Genomic DNA, 21,171 nt, shown 5'->3' with positions numbered 1-21,171 from the left:
ATCTGGTGGAGCTTATTATAGATGGCCTAATAGAATCAGTGCTGCACACTGCTACAAAGCCCAAATTATTTTCCAGCCAAGATACAGATAAACATGATTAGTAATTTGAAAGCTTAAAACGGTTGGTAGGGTGATTTTAACCAATCATCAAGCTTTTACTCTCCCCAGGATGACACAGGGGTAGAAAAGTCGTTTCGGATCCATGATTTGTTCATCTTTATGAACGTGAGTCTGTCTACATTATCAGTGGAGAGCCGCGTGCGCTTATCTGTCAGCACACCACCAGCAGCGCTGAACACACGTTCAGACAGAACGCTGGCTGCGGGGCATGACAAGATCTCCAAGGCGTAAGTGGCTAGCTCCGGCCATTTATCCAGATTGGAAGCCCAAAAAGAGCAAGGGTCCAGTGACACAGTCATGGCTTCAATGTTTACTTGGAGATACTCCTGTACCATCGTCTCTAGGCGTTGACTATGTGTCAGACTTCTTGTCTCCTGTGGCCTTGCAAAGGATGGGCTAAAAAAGTGGTGAAATGATTCCGCAAAATTGATGTTACCAGCAGATACTGTGGTTCTGTTACGGTTTGAGTGCTGAACACTTGACGGCCCCACGGTTGGCAAGTTGGAACTGTGAGATTCACTACGTGCACCACTGGTGTTTTGTGGAAAAGCACATGTAAGATTCTGCAACAGTCTCTGCTGATACTCCTGCATGCGTGCATCCCTTTCTATGGCAGGAATAATTTCTGCAAATTTACTTTTGTACCGGGGATCTAACAGTGTGGCAACCCAGTAGTCAGGATTATTTCTAATTCTCACAATTCGAGGGTCATGTTGCAGGTAGTGCAGCAAGAAGGCACTCGTGTGTTGCGCATCCAGGAGCACCAAGTCCCTGTTGTGTTGGTGGCGAGGTAACAATCATGCTTCCTTCCTCTGTCCTCTCCCCCCAACCTCGCACAACAGAAATGTGATCAAGGTCTCCCTCATCTGATGAGTCTTCCATCAGTTCGTCCTCCACTTCTTCCTGGGCTCCTGCAGCTTCCTCACTAGTTTGGCTGCTACCATGCGCCCTGGTAAAACCATCTCCCCCACCCTCACATGCCTGCCGCCTTGGTGCTGCCGACCGTCTGGACCTTGCAGATGTTAGCCCTTCCGCATACAACTCCTCCTCCTCTACTTCCTCCACCTCCTCTTGTGCCACCACCTGACTCCGAATTCTGTTTAACATGTGCTCCAGCATGTAAATCACCGGAATAGTCATGCTGATAATGGCATCGTCAGCACTAAACATCTTCGTCGCCATTTCAAAACTGTGCAGAAGGGTGCATAGGTCCCTGATCTGAGACCACTCCTCCAGCGTGATTTGCCCCACCTCTGGATCTCGTTGGCCCAGGCTATACGTCAGAACGTATTGCACCAGGGCTTGTCGGTGCTGCCACAGTTGCTGCAACATGTGCAGAGTTGAATTCCACCGGGTAGGCACATCGCATTTTAGCCGGTGAAGTGGCAGGCCCAACGACTTCTGTAGAGATGTAAGTCGCTGAGCTGCGGGATGCGAACGGCGGAAGTGAGCACACAGCGACCGTGCCCTCTGCAGAAGGCCATCTAGTCTGGGATAGTGGGCTAAAAATTGCTGGACAACCAGGTTCAACACGTGAGCCATACAAGGCACGTGTGTGACATTGCCCCGGCGAAGGGCCGCACCCAGGTTTGCAGCATTGTCGCACACGGCCTTCCCTGGTTTCAGGTCCAGTGGAGACAACCATTCATGAAATTGGTTCTCCAGAGCTGACCACAACTCCTCAGCTGTGTGACTCACATTTCCCAGACATTTCAAAGTAAAAACCGCCTGATGACGTTGAGCCCTACTGCCAGCATAGTAAGGAGGTGTGCAGGATCCCTTCTGCGCAGTTAGAAAGCTTGTGGCATGACCAGACAGGCTTTGGGTGCAGGTGGAAGACCGAGAGGAGGTTGAGGAGGCAGAAGCAGTGGAGGAACTTTGACATAAAGAGGATTGACGCACAACTCGTGGGGACGGCAAGACTTGGACAGCAGCCCCTTGTCCTGCTGTCACCATAGTTACCCAGTGCCCAGTCAGCGACATGTAACGCCCCTGTCCATGCCTACTCGTCCAAGTGTCTGTGGTGAAATGCACCCTGTCACACACAGAGTTTCTCAAAGAAGCGGTGATGTTGTGTGCGACATGCTGGTGGCACACCTTTCTTTGAGAAGTAGTGCCGACTGGGCATCTGGTACTGGGGCACTGCGACGGACATAAGGTCTCGAAAATCCTCTGTGTCCACCAGGCGGAAAGGCAGCATTTCTGTAGCCAAGAGCTTGCAGATGGTGAAATTCAACCTCTTAGCTTTCTCATGGCTAGGAGGAAATGGTCTTTTACTTGTCCACATCTGAGGGACCGAGGGCTGGCTATTGTGCTTAGACGGGGTTGATAAGGGTGTCCCCGGCAAATTGCCGGTCTGTGAGGAAGATGCAGGCGGACATGTTAGGTTGCCTTGATCCAAAGGTGGTGCTGTTGATGTCGGACAGCGCTCAACACCAGCTGGTGTTACCACCTCCAAAGAAAATGATGACCTGCCAATCACGCTGGCTGTTGCGGGTAAAGAGGTGGCAGGTCTGCGCCCCAAAACAGGTGTGACTGCTGTCCCCCCAGTCACAGAGGATGAAGAGGCCGCGGATGCACAAGATATGGCAGACGGTGGTTGGCCCGGTCGGCTAGGCCGCATTGTAGCACACTGAGCTTCCCACTGCAACTTATGCTTCATGTCCATGTGCCGGCGGTTCATGCATGAAGTACTCAAACTATGTATTTTTTGGCCTCTACTTAGCTTTTGCTGACAAATGTTACAGATAACACGAGTTGGGTCATCTTTATCGATCTGAAAAAATGCCCAGGCTATGCAAGGCTTAGCACCCATGCGACCTGAAGAGCCACCACGACTTGTGGTGAGAGGCAGAGTTGTGTTTGAGGATGCAGTTGTTGACGTGTTTCCAGTACTACGTCTCTGTCCAGGAAGGCGCAACCTGACCTCGTCGTCACTAGCATCTTCCTCCACCTCCTCTGCTGACCTCATCTCTTGGCTGTGGGTTGACAGTAAGTGGGATCTCCAACCTCATCATCATCACCCTGTGCGTTATCACACCCGTCGTCCTCAGAGCCAACCTGTTCCTGCCCTGACAAAAAACTAAAGTTGTCGCTCCAATCAGGTATTTGAGTCTCATCATCGTCTTCCTCATTGTCTCCACCAACAGGAGTTACAGTTTGGGAATGAGGGTCTACATTATGGTCAGAACCTTCTGCGTCTGGTCCTGGATCCGACTCATAAAGATTCTGGGCATCAGTGCAGATCATTTCCTCGTCTGGATTCACAGAAGCGCTGGAGTCGACCTCTGATTCCCAGGCTATAGTATGAGTAAACAGCTCTGCAGACTCAACCATCTGTTCTACCTCATACTCAGACGGGCAGCTGGAGATTTGGGAGCTGTGAGGAAGCAAGTGCGATTGGGGTGACACCTTTGAGGACTGGAGTATTTGTGATGTTGAAGTTGATGTGGAGGAGAGCCCACTTAAAGGAGCACTTGATATCCGTTGAAGCACCTGCTGTTTTTGTGCCTCATCTGGAATTTGTAGCAATTGGCGTGGCCGTAAGAAAGGGATCTTATCACATTGTCCGCTAAAAGAAGTTGACATTTTAGTTTTGCTGGAAGATGGTCTTTCTTCTGCAGATGTTACTGTTGCTTTAACACCTACCTCACGGACACAGCCTTTTTTCCCCTTCCCAACACGCCTATTCCCCTTTACACCAGCAGCAGGCCTTTTTCCACTCATTTTGGTGGTTAACTAATTCACAACTCTGGAGTTGTTTGCACAAAAAAACAATGGATGGGAACCGAGCAGAGCTGAGTGGCCAAACTGTGGTATTAGGCCAAAACTATTGGCTGGGTTAGATGCAGAAAAAAATTATATTCAATTTGCAACCTGATGGAGGTCAGTATAGATGGACTAATAGCACAAGTCCCACACACAGCTAAAAGGCCAAATATTTTTTCAGAGCTAGATGCAGATATAAATTATTTTTAATTTGCAACCTGATGGAGGTCAGTATAGATGGACTAATAGAGAAAGTCCCACACACTGCTAGAAGGCCAAATATTTTTTCAGAGCAGAAAAAAATTATATTCAGTTTGCAACCTGATGGAGGTCAGTATAGATGGACTAATAGAAAAAGTCCCACACACAGCTAGAAGCCCAAATATTTTTTCAGAGGTAGATGCAGATAAAAATTATTTTTAATTTGCAACCTGATGGAGGTCAGTATAGATGGACTAATAGAACAAGTCCCACACACTGCTAGAAGCCCAATATTTTTTCAGAGGTAGATGCAGAAAAAAAATATATTCAGTTTGCAACCTGATGGAGGTCAGTATAGATGGACTAATAGAGAAAGTCCCACACACTGCTAGAAGGCCAAATATTTTTCAGAGCTAGATGCAGATAAAAATTATTTTTAATTTGCAACCTGATGGAGGTCAGTATAGATGGACTAATAGAGAAAGTCCCACACACTGCTAGAAGGCCAAATATTTTTTCAGAGCTAGATGCAGAAAAAAATTATATTCAGTTTGCAACCTGATGGAGGTCAGTATAGATGGACTAATAGAACAAGTCCCACACACAGCTAGAAGCCCAAATATTTTTTCAGAGGTAGATGCAGAAAAAAATTATATTCAGTTTGCAACCTGATGGAGGTCTGTATAGATGGATTAATAGAACAAGTCCCACACACAGCTAGAAGCCCAATATTTTTTCAGAGGTAGATGCAGAAAAAAAATATATTCAGTTTGCAACCTGATGGAGGTCAGTATAGATGGACTAATAGAGAAAGTCCCACACACTGCTAGAAGGCCAAATATTTTTTCAGAGCTAGATGCAGACAAAAAATTATTTTTAATTTGCAACCTGATGGAGGTCAGTATAGATGGACTAATAGAAAAAGTCCCACACACTGCTAGAAGGCCAAATATTTTTTCAGAGCTAGATGCAGAAAAAAATTATATTCAGTTTGCAACCTGATGGAGGTCAGTATAGATGGACTAATAGAACAAGTCCCACACACAGCTAGAAGCCCAAATATTTTTTCAGAGGTAGATGCAGAAAAAAATTATATTCAGTTTGCAACCTGATGGAGGTCAGTATAGATGGACTAATAGAACAAGTCCCACACACTGCTAGAAGCCCAAATATTTTTTCAGAGGTAGCTGCAGAAAAAAATTATATTCAGTTTGCAACCTGATGAAGGTCTGTATAGATGGATTAATAGAACAAGTTCCACACACAGCTAGAAGCCCAATATTTTTTCAGAGGTAGATGCAGAAAAAAAATATATTCAGTTTGCAACCTGATGGAGGTCAGTATAGATGGACTAATAGAGAAAATCCCACACACTGCTAGAAGGCCAAATATTTTTTCAGAGCTAGATGCAGACAAAAACTTATTTTTAATTTGCAACCTGATGGAGGTCAGTATAGATGGACTAATAGAGAAAGTCCCACACACTGCTAGAAGGCCAAATATTTTTTCAGAGCTAGATGCAGACAAAAAATTATTTTTAATTTGCAACCTGATGGAGGTCAGCATAGATGGACTAATAGAGAAAGTCCCACACACTGCTAGAAGGCCAAATATTTTTTCAGAGCTAGATGCAGAAAAAAATTATATTCAGTTTGCAACCTGATGGAGGTCAGTATAGATGGACTAATAGAACAAGTCCCACACACAGCTAGAAGGCCAAATATTTTTTCAGAGGTAGATGCAGAAAAAAATTATATTCAGTTTGCAACCTGATGGAGGTCAGTATAGATGGACTAATAGAACAAGTCCCACACACTGCTAGAAGGCCAAATATTTTTTCAGAGGTAGATGCAGAAAAAAAATATATTCAGTTTGCAACCTGATGGAGGTCAGTATAGATGGATTAACAGAACAAGTCCCACACACAGCTAGAAGCCCAATATTTTTTCAGAGGTAGATGCAGAAAAAAAATATATTCAGTTTGCAACCTGATGGAGGTCAGTATAGATGGACTAATAGAGAAAGTCCCACACACTGCTAGAAGGCCAAATATTTTTTCAGAGCTAGATGCAGACAAAAAATTATTTTTAATTTGCAACCTGATGGAGGTCAGTATAGATGGACTAATAGAGAAAATACCACACACTGCTAGAAGGCCAAATATTTTTTCAGAGCTAGATGCAGACAAAAAATTATTTTTAATTTGCAACCTGATGGAGGTCAGTATAGATGGACTAATAGAGAAAGTCCCACACACTGCTAGAAGGCCAAATATTTTTTCAGAGCTAGATGCAGACAAAAAATTGTTTTTAATTTGCAACCTGATGGAGGTCAGTATAGATGGACTAATAGAGAAAATACCACACACTGCTAGAAGGCCAAATATTTTTTCAGAGCTAGATGCAGACAAAAAATTATTTTTAATTTGCAACCTGATGGAGGTCAGTATAGATGGACTAATAGAGAAAGTCCCACACACTGCTAGAAGGCCAAATATTTTTTCAGAGCTAGATGCAGAAAAAAATTATATTCAGTTTGCAACCTGATGGAGGTCAGTATAGATGGACTAATAGAACAAGTCCCACACACTGCTAGAAGCCCAAATATTTTTTCAGAGCTAGATGCAGAAAAAAATTATATTCAATTTGCAACCTGATGGAGGTCAGTGTAGATGGACTAATAGAATGATGCTATGCCCAAAAGATTTTACTTCACTAGGTGCAGTAAAAAAATTGGTATTCTATACACAGGTGGTATATCTTGCAACACAGATAGGCTACTCCACTGACTAACACACTCTGCAATAGGCCAAAAAGGATTAGCTTTGCTAGATTCAGCCAAATGCTGTGAAAAAAACTTGCACAGCACTGGCACAGACCTGCCTGGCAAAAACTGATAGGAACTGATGTAACCTAGTCCTGAAAAGGACTGCAATTACAATTAGTCTTTACTCCCACAATCTATCTATTTAAGAGCACAGACCTGCCTGATAAAAGTCGTAGGAAATGCTGTAACCTAGTCCTTAAAAGGACTGCAATCACAACTCTTCCCTACTCCCAAGCTATCTGTAGATTTGTGCGAAAATTGGCTTGAAATTAACAAGGTATAGCGCACACAGCAACAGCGGTGCCGTCTAACACGCAGCTGCAGCAGTGAGAAAATGGTGGCGACGGGGAAAATGGCTTGATCTTATAGGGCAAGGACATGTGACATACACTGCCAATGACACATGCCCTTGCTTGTGTGAAAAAAAGCACTTCGCTCTGTGTGTGCGCTGCTGATAGGCTGACAGATTGCACCTCCCCACTGTAAATGCGGGAAAGAGAAAAAAAAATGGAGATCTTCATTATTCCTGCAGAGATCCATCCCCTGCCCCTCCCCCCACCCCGCTGTACACTCAAACTGCGTATTAACATTAATTTTCATCATTACTGAGAAAAAATCCAGTTATGATTTTGGTGCACGGACAGTTATCGAACATAACCTCGAACAGCCGAATTTTTCTCAAATCGTTCGTGTTCGCCGAACGGCTCGAACACCGCCCAAAACAGCTCGAATTTGAGATTGGCGAACAGTTCGAGTCGAACAACGCTCATCTCTAATCCTAATATAAGGAGAAACTTCTACACTGAGCGCCCATCGGCATCTATTTTTGTGCAATTTTTGGGACTTTCACCGGAAAAGATTTGCCATCCGATTCTGGACAAGAGAATGTAGGAGCAGCCATGTATGCAAAATAGCCCAAAATGAAAATAGTGGACATTCTAAGGCATAACATAATCAGGTGAGCAACCATCCTGTGAGTTAAGGAATGAAAAGATGGGGAAGAGTGCTCTCTAGTGTAATATTTCAAGTGCTAAAAATAAATGTAGAAGCTGTCCTCTCACCTATTGGAGTTGCACCGTGGGTACAACACCATTATAGAATTGTTGCAAGTAGAGATATCCACGTCCACTTGTCACTCCTGCAGAGAAAATCTTAGTTTCACATCAGGAGGTTAGGGAAGAGAAGAGATATGTAGGTGCAACCAACACCAACTGCAATGGACATCCGAGAGTGGTGTTCGTCTGGACGATTAAAATATCAGGAGCAGGGTGAGTATGTAGAACTTGATTCTTTATTGGAATAACTCTGGGTATTTCACCTCTGGTTCTGCACTGAAGAGCGGCAAATAGCCTGATACATGTGTCAGGGATTAGTTGTTCTATACAGTTGTGCTCAAAAGTTTACATACCCCGGCAGAATTTTTGCTTTCTTGGCCTTGTTTCAGAGAATATGAATGATAACAAAAAAGCTTTTTCTCCACTCATGGTTATTGGTTGGGTGAAGCCAATTGTCAAACTACTGTATTTTCTCTTTTTAAATTTTAATGACAACCCAAAACATCCAAATGACCCTGATCAAAAGTTTACATACCCTGGTGATTTTGACCTGATAACATGCTCAGAATTGGACACAAATGGGTTTGAATGGCTACTAAAGGTAACATCCTCACCTGTGACCTGTTTGCTTGTAATCAGTGTGTGTGCATAAAAGCTGAGTGAGTTTCTGGGATCCAGACAGACTCTTGCATCTTTCATCCAGCCACTGAAGTTTCTGGATTGTGAGTCATGTGGGAAAGCAAAAGAATTGTCAACGGATCTACGGGAAAAGGTAGTTGAACTGTATAACACAGGAAAGGGATACAAAAAGATATCCAAGGAATTGATAATGCCAGTCAGCAGTGTTCAAACTGTGATTAACAAATGGAAAATCAGGGGCTCTGTAAAAACGAAACCACAGTCAGGTAGACCAACAAAAATTTTGGCCACAACTGGCAGGAAAATTGTTCAGGATGCAAAGAAAAACCCACAAATAACATCAGCTGAAATTCAGGACTCTCTGAAAACTAGCGGTGTGGCTGTTTCAAGATGCACAATAAGGAGGCCTTGAAGAAAAATGGGCTGCATGGTCGAGTCACCAGAAGAAAGCCATTACTGCGCAAATGCCACAAAGTATCTCGCCTATAATACGCCAAACAGCACAGAGACAAGCCTCAAAACTTCTGGAACAAGGTAATTTGGAGTGATGAGACCAAACTTGAACTTTTTGGCCACAACCATAAACGTTACATTTGGAGAGAGGTCAACAAGGCATATGTTGAAAGGAACACCATTCCTACTGTAAAGCACGGAGTGTTACGCTAGCGCCCGGACTGACTGGCGTGAGTGTGATTAGTGATTCCACTGTACCATCAACCGAGGAGTGCCTGGAGGGGCGTAACTAAGTATCAACCCGATCCGACCAAGGTCACACGGCGGCTCAGTTGACTCTGTGAACCAGGGAGGAACCGAGCAGAGGGACCAGGTGCTACTCCAGGTCAGACCCCGGTCACAGCTGTTGACCCACATCGGGGAATGCAGGAACAGGCAGGTTAGCTGGTATGCAGACAGGTGGGCACTGGCAGGCATGACTGGTATGAAGGCAGGTGGGTACTAGCAGGCACGGCTGGTATGAAGACAGGCGGGTGCTGACAGGCGCGGCTGGAATGCAGACAGGCAGATACTGGCAGGTATGAACGCAGGCTGTATAGGGACCAGTACAGACTGGGATACAGGAACAGAGCCACAGGTGCGGTGGACTAGCAGAGCAAAACCGCAGGAGCGGTGAACAAGCAGAGCGGAGCAAAACCGCAGGTGCGGTGAGCAAGCAGAGCGGAGCAAAACCGCAGGTGCGGTGAACAAGCAGAGCGGAGCAAAACCGCAGGTGCGGTGAACAAGCAGAGCGGAGCGGAACCGCAGGTGCGGTAAACAAGCGGAGCAGTGCGGAACCGCCGGAGCGGTGAACAAGCAGAGCAGAACCGCAGGTGCGGTAAACAAGCAGAGCAGAGCGGAACCGCAGGTGCGGTAAACAAGCGGAGCAGAGTGGAACCGCAGGTGCGGTAAACAAGCGGAGCAGAGTGGAACCGCAGGTGCGGTAAGCAAGCGGAGCAGAGCGGAACCGCCGGAGCGGTGAACAAGCGGAGCAGAGCGGAACCGCAAGTGCGGTAAGCAAGTGGAACCGCCGGAGTGGTGAGCAAGCAGAGCAGAACGTGAAGGCAGACAGACAGGGCTCTGTTCACATGGAACAGACTGGAAGATACAGGAAGATAGCTAGAACACAGGAGGTAAATACGGAGGCAGGGAAACAGAACGAGCAGAACCAGATACACACAAGGTACTTACAATGAAGTAGCGAGTGGACACAAAACTCACAAACAGAAGTACAGAGACAACGAGTTGGAGTTAGGTGCAGGTTCAGACACTGCAGGAAAAGGGAAGGTACAAACATGGAAACAAACAAGAAATGGGCTAGGACACTGTTCAGACAGGAACCGAAGCAGAAACAAGATACAGAAACGAGCCTGGGAACTCAGCCCCCAGGGTGGCGGAAACAGACAGGTAACAGGCCTGGGTATACAGCCCCCAGGGTGGCAGAACAGACAGGTAACAGGCCTGGGTATACAGCCCCCAGGGTGGCGGAACAGACTAGATACAGGACAGGACCTGGCAATTCAGTTGCAAAGGACAAACTGAGAGAAAATGTTGCTCAGGCACCTCCTACTGGGTGGAGGGGGTTTAAGTATCCAGTGACTCACAGCAATAGGCTGGGGACGCATTAGGACTGTGCACACAGTAGCTATAAGAAACAAGCAGAAAGCCGCGCCGACGCCCTAAGCAATCAGACAAGAGACATGGACAGAGCAGGTACTGGAGCAAAGAGTGCAGCATGGACTGACAGGTAAGATTGCGGTCTTGCATGATGGGAGGTGGTGCACCATGCAAGCACGCCGCCAGGGATGTTACACGGAGGTGGATCGCTGAAGTTTTGGGGATGTGTGAGCTACAAAGGCACAGGAAACTTGGTAAACGTTGAAGGAAAGATGAATGCAGCATGTTATCAGCAAATACTGGAGGCAAATTTGGACTCATCAGCCCGGAAGCTGTGCATGGGACGTACTTGGACGTTCCAACATGACAACGATCCAAAACACAAGGCCAAGTCGGCCTGTCATTGGCTACAGCCAGGGCCGGCTCCAGGTTTTTCTGGGCCCCGGGCGAAAGAGTCTCAGTGGGCCCCTTTAACACATACCACGATTCATGATGCAGAGATACAGCGGAGAAATATATATATATAGTACAATGCAAAGATTTCACTTCTTACATTACATGAGTGATATCTATTGTAAATTCCACAATAGCTCAAAAACCGGTGAATCGCTCCACACAGAATACTGGCCCCCATATAAGGCTCCATACGGAATACTGGCCCCCATATAACGCTTCATACGGAATACTGGCCCGCATATAAGGCCCCATACGGAATACTGGCCTCCATATAAGGCCACATAAGGAATACTGGCCCCCATATAAGGCCCCATACGGAATACTGGCCCCCATATAAGGCTCCAAGCGGAATACTGGCCCCCATATAAGGCTCCATACGGAATACTGGCCCCCATATAAGGCTCCATACGGAATACTGGCCCCCATATAAGGCGTCATAAGGAATACTGACCCCCATATAAGGCTCCATACGGAATACTGGCCCCCATATAACGCTTCATACGGAATACTGGCCCCCATATAAGGCCCCATACGGAATACTGGCCCCCATATAAGGCCCCATAAGGAATACTGGCCCCCGTATAAGGCCCCATACGGAATACTGGCCCCCATATAAGGCTCCATGCGGAATACTGGCCCCCATATAAGGCTCCATACGGAATACTGGCCCCCATATAAGGCTCCATACGGAATACTGGCCCCCATATAAGGCCCCATATGGAATACTGGCCCCCATATAAGGCTCCATACGGAATACTGGCCCCCATATAAGGCCCCATACGGAATACTGGCCCCCATATAAGGCTCCATACGGAATACTGGCCCCCATATAAGGCTCCATACGGAATACTGGCCCCCATATAACGCTCCATACAGGATACTGGTCCCCTTATAAAGCTCCATACAGGATACTGGCCCCCATATAACGCTCCATACAGGATACTGGTCCCCTTATAAAACTCCATACAGGATACTGGCCCCCATATAACGCTCCATACAGGTTACCGGTCCCCTTATAACGCTCCATACAGGATACTGGTCCCCTTATAAAACTCCATACAGGATACTGACCCCCATATAACGCTCCATACAGGATACCGGTCCCCTTATAACGCTCCATAAAGAATACCGGTCCCCTTATAACGCTCCATACAGGATACTGGCCCCCATATAATGCTGCATGCAGGCTGTTACCCCCCACATAATGCCCCATACAGGCTGTCCCCCCCCTTATAATGCTCCATGCAGGCTGTTACCCCCCACATAATGCCCCATACAGCCCCCCCCTTTTAATGCTCCATGCAGGCTGTTACCCCCCACATAATGCCCCATACAGGCTGTCTCCCCCCCTTATAATGCTCCATGCAGGCTGTTACCCCCCACATAATGCCCCCCCCTTTTAATGCTCCATGCGGGCTGTTACCCTCCACACAATGCCCCATACAGGCTGTCCCCCCCCCTTATAATGCTCCATGCAGGCTGTTACCCCCCACATAATGCCCCCCCATTTTAATGCTCCATGCAGGCTGTTACCCCCCACATAATGCCCCATACAGGCTGCCCCCTCCCCTTATAATGCTCCATGCAGGCTGTTCCCCACCTTATAATGCCCCATGCAGGATGTCACCCCCCCCCTCTTTATAATGCCCCATGCAGGATGTCCCCCCTTCTCTTTATACTGCCCCATGCAGGATGTCCCCCCCTCCTCTTTATAATGCCCCATGCAGGATGTCACCCCCCCCTCTTTATAATGCCCCATGCATGCTGTCACCCCTCCTCTTTATAATGCCCCATGCAGGATGTCCCCCCCTCCTCTTTATAATGCCCCATGCAGGATGTCCCCCTTCTCTTTATACTGCCCCATGCCTCCATACATTAAAAAAAAAAAATCAAATACTCACCTCCCTTCTCCTCACCTGCTGCCCGCTGCCCACTGCTCGGGTCCGAACTCCAGCGTTGTCGGCGTCTTCCCGCTCAGCGCTCCCTGTGACGGCTCAGGGGAGGGCGCGGTGTAAAGACGTCACCGCGCCCTCTGACCTGAGACGTCACAGGGAGCGCAGAGCAGGAAGACAGCTGATCTGCGGAGGCACGGGGAGAGGTAAGTATCCGGCTGCCGGGGCCCTGAGCAAGCGGGGGAGAAGGGCAGGCGCTGACACCGCTCTCCTCCGCCCATAGCCCAGCGGGGTGCGCGACCGCCAGTGGGCCCCTCTGCCTGCTCAGGGCCCCGGCATTTGCCCGGGTGCGCCGGGTGCTGACGCCGGCCCTGGCTACAGCAGAACAAAGTGAAGGTTCTGGAGTGGCCATCTCAGTCTCCTGACCTCAATATCATTGAGCCACTCTGGGGAGATCTCAAGCGCACAGTTCATGCTAGACAGCCCAGGAATTTACAGGAACTGGAGGCTTTTTGCCAAGAAGAAGAACATTTCTGTTGGAAGAAGGCGCCTTCACATATGAGAGACCTGGAGCAGTTTGCAAAAGAAAAGTGGTCCAAAATCCCAGTTGAGAGGTGTAAGAACCTTGTCGATGGTTATAGGAAGCAGTTATTTGGTTATAATTGCAGTTATATGTTCAAAAGGGTGTGCAACCAAATATTAATTTGAGGGTGCCAAAAATTTTGTCTGGACCATTTTTGTAATTTTGTGTGAAATGATGTCCAATTTGCCTTTTTTCTCAGTTTTTTTGTGTTGTTCCAATACACACAAAGGAAATAAATGTGCTTATAACAAAACATGTGTAATTGTAATCATTTTCTGGGAGAAATACTTCATTTTCTGGAACAATTTCAAGGGTGCCAACACTTTTGGCCATGACTGTATAAGGACACCAATGTTGTAAATGGCACGTGATAGTCATCAGTCTTTCTGCAGATTTTGCATTGAGGCCCAGTTATGGATCTAGTAAAAGAAAATGTAGGTGAGGAGCGGCACACGCGGCATTATTGATTGTGTTTTTATGGTAAGTGAACTTTTGAATTGCTAAATTTGAAAGGTTATGATCCTCGGGAAGTATTGATCTTATCACGTGTAAAACTGGCAGGTATTTACATTTTACTAGAACATGACTGACGGACAAACACGAGAGTAGATTTATGAAAACTGTATAAAGTTAAAATTATCTTTGTTGCCCCTAGCAACTAATCACGGGAAAGCTTTCATTTTCCAGAGCACTATAGTAAATGAAAGCTGCAATGTGATTGGTTGCTATGGGCAACACAGACCATTTTTCGTTTAGTCAGTTTAATCTTTCCAATTGAACAAATAAGGAGATTCTTCAAACACTAAGCTTCCAAAATTGGAAATGTCGCCCATAGTAACCTATCAGAATTTTAACATGGGCAACAACATCCAGCTCTTGTCTGCAATAGTTTTATACATCAGACCCATTGTCTATTGTTTAGTCAGTGGTCTGGAATTTGTGACCCTCTGACTGTATTGCAACATCTGGGAAATTAAAATGTGGAGACCCCTGCTTTAGGACATGCTATAATGCTGTTGTGGTGCCCCTGAGGGTTCGACCGCTGCAGGAATGCTGCACTTCTTCAATGGAGTGTGGTGTTCCTCCTCTGAGGTAAGGCCAGTGTGATAGTCGTGACCCAACCTTTTGCATCCAACACCACATTTCTCCACCAGAGGGAGCTAGTATGCACCAGGTACTGCTCCCCTGGTTACAGGGAGACTGGGGAACACAAAGTGGTAGGAACCAGTTAGAGGGTGAGGGTGGAGGACTTACAAGTTAGTTACACTTTAAAATTGAATAGGAATACAAAGCCATCTTGGATGGTGGGAGTTCTGCTTCTTGTTGGCTGGTCCTAGTTGGTCGGCCTTTGGCGCAACCTAGCTAGTCGGCCTTGGTCGTACTGTGCTGTCAAAATACTGTGTGTAATGTGACTTCCCTCCGGGAGCGCAGATCCTGTGTGGGCCTGCACCGGCAAGGGACACAGCCCTCGTACCCTGGTCTTGGGACGAGAGGAAGGTTGTAGACACGGAATGTCTCAACCCGGCCAAGGACCAGGATCAAGAAGGCCTGGAGCTTGAGAGTGTGGCTCCACAGCAAATGGATCTGTAGCACCCCGAGGACTCGGCTGCTACAGGGGTATTGCACCTCAAACCAGAGGTGTGGTATTCCACTCCCGGGTAAGGATGGAGTGTGGACTAGAACTCAGTTAGCTGCATGCACCACATACATCCCATTTCCGGGGGACAGATCAACGGTACTCCCACCAGATAGATGTGCAGGTACGACAGCGTCTGTCCCTGGCTGGAGTGGGAGGGGGGGAGGAATATCCCAGTGGTGCAGGAGCAGAGAGGGGAGGGACTCTGGGCATAGGAAGGAGCCCATTGGTGGCTAGTCACCTGGGCTCGGGTGTCAGAGGGAGTATAAAAGGTGGGCACCATCTTAGGAGTTCAGTCAGACAGAAGAAGAGGAGAAGAGTAGTGACAGGGAGCAGCAGCCCTGTCTGGGTGCTGCTCCTGAAGGGAGCAAGAGAGAGAAAGACAAGAGGAAAGGAACAAGGAACAAGGAAGGAATGGAACCTGGAGAAAGGCCCAGAGACATGAAGGAAGAGGGAACCCGAACACGCTAGGAGTCAGCGGGTGAAGGGTTGGCAGATCAGGGTACCGGATCCCGAACTGGTGGAGGCCACTTATCCTCAGCCAGGAACCGGAGGTCGTGGCCACGTCTTGGCGCGACCACTCACTACACTCACCACGAAGGCACGCCACATAGGGTCAGGGAAACCGGAGATAGGTTTCGCCACCAGAAGGCCCGAGGAAGCTGGACATGGGTGGGTCCCTAGTGGGGACGGCCAGAGAAAGGAACGGAGAAAGGAGTTCAAGGTCACACTCTGGAACTGCCTGGGGGTTGGTCGAGCCCCGTACCTGGTGGACGCAGCACGGCTCGGGTCGTCATCACCTGCAGGACTGACACTGATAACATCTGTGAGTAAAGCATTGAAAACTGCAATCAGTCTCTGTGTTCCATCGCACTACCAGCACTAAAGGTACCGGGACGCCCTTTCTATCACTCCCTTCACCCGCACCAGCTGCCCTGAGGCCATACCTCTCCCGTTGGGGGTTATACCACCATTGCTGCACACATACCACCGGCCTCAGCGGACTGTTCTGCAGCGTCGGCCTTGCGACCGCAAATCAACGGGTGGCGTAGTCGACACTTAAACAACATCTACAAAGACTGCCACACACTTAGTTTGACCACCCTGGGCACGGACCGGGTCCCCGCCACTCGGAGACTACTACCCCCATCGGATCCGGCTCCGGGTATTCCCCCGCGCACACGTGCGCCGCACTACAGCACTGGCCCAGGGGGCGCGACAACTTTGGCGTAGTCGGCAGGATTACGTGCCCGCAACCGACGGGTACTGCGTGCCTGAAGAAAAGTTCACATTTACCGTAAAAAGGAGTCTCCCGCCAATTCCGGAGGGTCCCCGCCATCGGACGCCATCTCGGATCGTTTCCCGCCGTTTGCCCGTCATCTGCAGCCTTTTCCCGCCATCCACGGAGTTTCCCGCCATAAAGAGACGATTCCCGCCATCTGAGACGATTTCCCGCCCTGGCAGAGCGGACTCCATTATGGGCGTGCCAGAGGGTGGCAAGAGGCCACCTCCCATCGTGGGCCAGGTCCAGGAATGGCGCCAAAAGCGGAAACCGCTCCCACCAGCAGAGACTGCGATGATAGAAATGTCCATCAGTGTGAGAGGGCTGCCCCTAGAACTGACAATCACTAAGTTGCCACGGGACCACCCTCAATGGGGGCGGATACAGAACAAAACCAAGAAGATGGGTGCGGCCTGGAGGAGTCTGGACAGATCGCACCCGGAGATGGAGGGAGAGTCGATCAGCACCGACCCTGTGGTCCGGAACATGTTGCAGGCTGCCACCCCGGAAGGCCTGGTGGAGATCCTGGCACAGCTCCCCAGAAATCGGGAGCGTGCACAGACCACGCTGGAGGCCTTGGCCCGGAAGATGGCCCGGGTACAGCAAGAAGCGCTGGCCGAGTGGAGGAGAGAGATGGTCCAGCAGGCTGGAACCCGCCAGCGGAAGACGCCACCCGCAACGTGGAGCATGTCTGCCCCTGAGGATGGTGCAGGAGGAACGGAGGCAGGAGACGACGCCGCGGAGGGAGCCGCAGAGATGGAAGCAGGTAATGGGGACGTCATCACCCCGTGCCCCGTAGCCGCAAGCCTGCCCCAGCTCCCCGTCGCAGAGCCCGAAGTTCCACTTACCGCGCCCGTTGCCGCACCGCCGCTGCTTCCAACTAGGCCTCAAGCGGCAGGAGCCGCGGTCGTGCCCTCCATTACGCCACGCCCCTTGACCCTGAGCGCGGCAAAAGAGGAAGTGCCCCCGGCCTGGTCGCAGGGCCGAGTACCCCCGGGCGCCGCAGTCTCCACAGCGCCCTCTACCTCCACAGCGCCACCGTCCTGGTCGCAAGGCCGAGTACCCCAGGGCGCCGCCATCTCCACCGTACCCTTCACCTTCAGAGTGCCACCGGCCTGGTCGCAAGGCCTGGTGAATCCGGGCGCCGCTGCCCCCACCGCGCCCTCAACCTCTACAGTGCTGCCCCTGGGTGAAGACCTATTCACGCAGCACACTTGCCCGGATGGGCAGTCCTTCGTGTGGCCACCGGAGTACGTCAACCCCCGACTCCGGAAGGAGTGGCCCAAGTGTGAGCCTCTGATCCCGGCTCCGGCGCCCGCCAACATTGTCCCGCTCCCATTGGAAGAGGCCCAATTTGCGTGGGACCCCACCGGCGAAGACCTCATGGGGTTCACTCAAGAGACCCGGGCGGCCGCAGCCCAACGTGAGGAGTGTTGCCGACAACAACTGGAAGTCTTTCAGAGGGAACGGCAAGAGAGGCGGGTCCGCGAGGAGCGGCTGCAGGTCCAAAGCGCGGAGCAGAAAAGCCGGACCCGACGAAACCGCCGTGCGGCCCACGGTCCCCGCGCCACCGGGATTGTAATAAAGTTTCAAATGGAGCACGGCTGGGGCTTTATCCGGGATCACAGAACCCCCGGCGATGTCTTTGTTACCCGCAGGGATGTTGAGAGCCACCTGCCGGAGGGACACCGAGGACGTGACCTCTACCCGGGTGATGAGGTCACCTTCACCCGGCACCAGTGTGCCAAAGGACCATACGCCCTTGACGTGCACCGGTTGACGGAGGAGGAGTTGCAGTATGGGGAAGATCAAGAGGACCCGGACGGGTCTGAAGACTATCCTCAGGAGGAGCCAAGGAGAAGACACCGCTACTGAAGGGAAGTAGCCCAAATAAAGTACTGTAAATAGTTACCCGTAAGGGTACTTGACATGCTGCTAATCAGAGTATGGTCCCCGTTGGGACTAATGTGGAACTGTTTAAAGGAACTGTTTCCTGTATGCCCCTATCCCTTACTAGGCTGAGGACTGTGAGCAGCCATTCCCCTATTCCCCACTGGCCGAGGACTGAGAGCGGCCATACCCTGTAAATAGTTGCGCTTCCTAAAGCGCCCCCTTTTGGTTTTATAAAGAACTGTTTTTCTCTAGTGACTGTTGCACTTTACCCGGTCACAAGTTGTACCGTGGCCGGAAGAACAAGAACATTTTATATAAAAGAGTTTTATATAATATAAGAAGTTACCCGTAACGTTATATTTTCTGATAATGTTTTTTTATAATGTTTTATATGTTAGTGTGTACTTTAAAAATTTTGTATGTCTAAATGTCTTTACTCTTTTCCAGCCCGAGGACGTGCTGTGGTTTACCAGGGGGGAGTGTAGCACCCCGAGGACTCGGCTGCTACAGGGGTATTGCACCTCAAACCAGAGGTGTGGTATTCCACTCCCGGGTAAGGATGGAGTGTGGACTAGAACTCAGTTAGCTGCATGCACCACATACATCCCATTTCCGGGGGACAGATCAACGGTACTCCCACCAGATAGATGTGCAGGTACAACAGCGTCTGTCCCTGGCTGGAGTGGGAGGGGGGGAGGAATATCCCAGTGGTGCAGGAGCAGAGAGGGGAGGGACTCTGGGCATAGGAAGGAGCCCATTGGTGGCTAGTCACCTGGGCTCGGGTGTCAGAGGGAGTATAAATGGTGGGCACCATCTTAGGAGTTCAGTCAGACAGAAGAAGAGGAGAAGAGTAGTGACAGGGAGCAGCAGCCCTGTCTGGGTGCTGCTCCTGAAGGGAGCAAGAGAGAGAAAGACAAGAGGAAAGGAACAAGGAACAAGGAAGGAATGGAACCTGGAGAAAGGCCCAGAGACATGAAGGAAGAGGGAACCCGAACACGCTAGGAGTCAGCGGGTGAAGGGTTGGCAGATCAGGGTACCGGATCCCGAACTGGTGGAGGCCACTTATCCTCAGCCAGGAACCGGAGGTCGTGGCCACGTCTTGGCGCGACCACTCACTACACTCACCACGAAGGCACGCCACATAGGGTCAGGGAAACCGGAGATAGGTTTCGCCACCAGAAGGCCCGAGGAAGCTGGACATGGGTGGGTCCCTAGTGGGGACGGCCAGAGAAAGGAACGGAGAAAGGAGTTCAAGGTCACACTCTGGAACTGCCTGGGGGTTGGTCGAGCCCCGTACCTGGTGGACGCAGCACGGCTCGGGTCGTCATCACCTGCAGGACTGACACTGATAACATCTGTGAGTAAAGCATTGAAAACTGCAATCAGTCTCTGTGTTCCATCGCACTACCAGCACTAAAGGTACCGGGACGCCCTTTCTATCACTCCCTTCACCCGCACCAGCTGCCCTGAGGCCATAACTCTCCCGTTGGGGGTTATACCACCATTGCTGCACACATACCACCGGCCTCAGCGGACTGTTCTGCAGCGGCGGCCTTGCGACCGCAAATCAACGGGTGGCGTAGTCGACACTTAAACAACATCTACAAAGACTGCCACACACTTAGTTTGACCACCCTGGGCACGGACCGGGTCCCTGCCACTCGGAGACTAGTACCCCCATCGGATCCGGCTCCGGGTATTCCCCCGCGCACACGTGCGCCGCACTACAGCACTGGCCCAGGGGGCGCGTCAACTTTGGCGTAGTCGGCAGGATTACGTGCCCGCAACCGACGGGTACTGCGTGCCTGAAGAAAAGTTCACATTTACCGTAAAAAGGAGTCTCCCGCCAATTCCGGAGGGTCCCCGCCATCGGACGCCATCTCGGATCGTTTCCCGCCGTTTGCCCGTCATCTGCAGCCTTTTCCCGCCATCCACGGAGTTTCCCGCCATAAAGAGACGATTCCCGCCATCTGAGACGATTTCCCGCCCTGGCAGAGCGGACTCCATTATGGGCGTGCCAGAGGGTGGCAAGAGGCCACCTCCCATCGTGGGCCAGGTCCAGGAATGGCGCCAAAAGCGGAAACCGCTCCCACCAGCAGAGACTGCGATGATAGAAATGTCCATCAGTGTGAGAGGGCTGCCCCTGGAACTGACAATCACTAAGTTGCCACGGGACCACCCTCAATGGGGGCGGATACAGAACAAAACCAAGAAGATGGGTGCGGCCTGGAGGAGTCTGGACAGATCGCACCCGGAGATGGAGGGAGAGTCGATCAGCACCGACCCTGTGGTCCGGAACATGTTGCAGGCTGCCACCCCGGAAGGCCTGGTGGAGATCCTGGCACAGCTCCCCAGAAATCGGGAGCGTGCACAGACCGCGCTGGAGGCCTTGGCCCGGAAGATGGCCCGGGTACAGCAAGAAGCGCTGGCCGAGTGGAGGAGAGAGATGGTCCAGCAGGCTGGAACCCGCCAGCGGAAGACGCCACCCGCAACGTGGAGCATGTCTGCCCCTGAGGATGGTGCAGGAGGAACGGAGGCAGGAGACGACGCCGCGGAGGGAGCCGCAGAGATGGAAGCAGGTAATGGGGACGTCATCACCCCGTGCCCCGTAGCCGCAAGCCTGCCCCAGCTCCCCGTCGCAGAGCCCGAAGTTCCACTTACCGCGCCCGTTGCCGCACCGCCGCTGCTTCCAACTAGGCCTCAAGCGGCAG

This window comes from Phyllobates terribilis, unplaced genomic scaffold (genome assembly GCF_046119375.1).
Source record: "Phyllobates terribilis strain yellow unplaced genomic scaffold, ASM4611937v1 Scaffold_9__5_contigs__length_417890890, whole genome shotgun sequence".
Lineage (NCBI taxonomy): Eukaryota > Metazoa > Chordata > Amphibia > Anura > Dendrobatidae > Phyllobates > Phyllobates terribilis.
The sequence above is the reverse complement of the archived record's forward strand: the minus strand, read 5'-3'. Positions refer to the sequence as shown.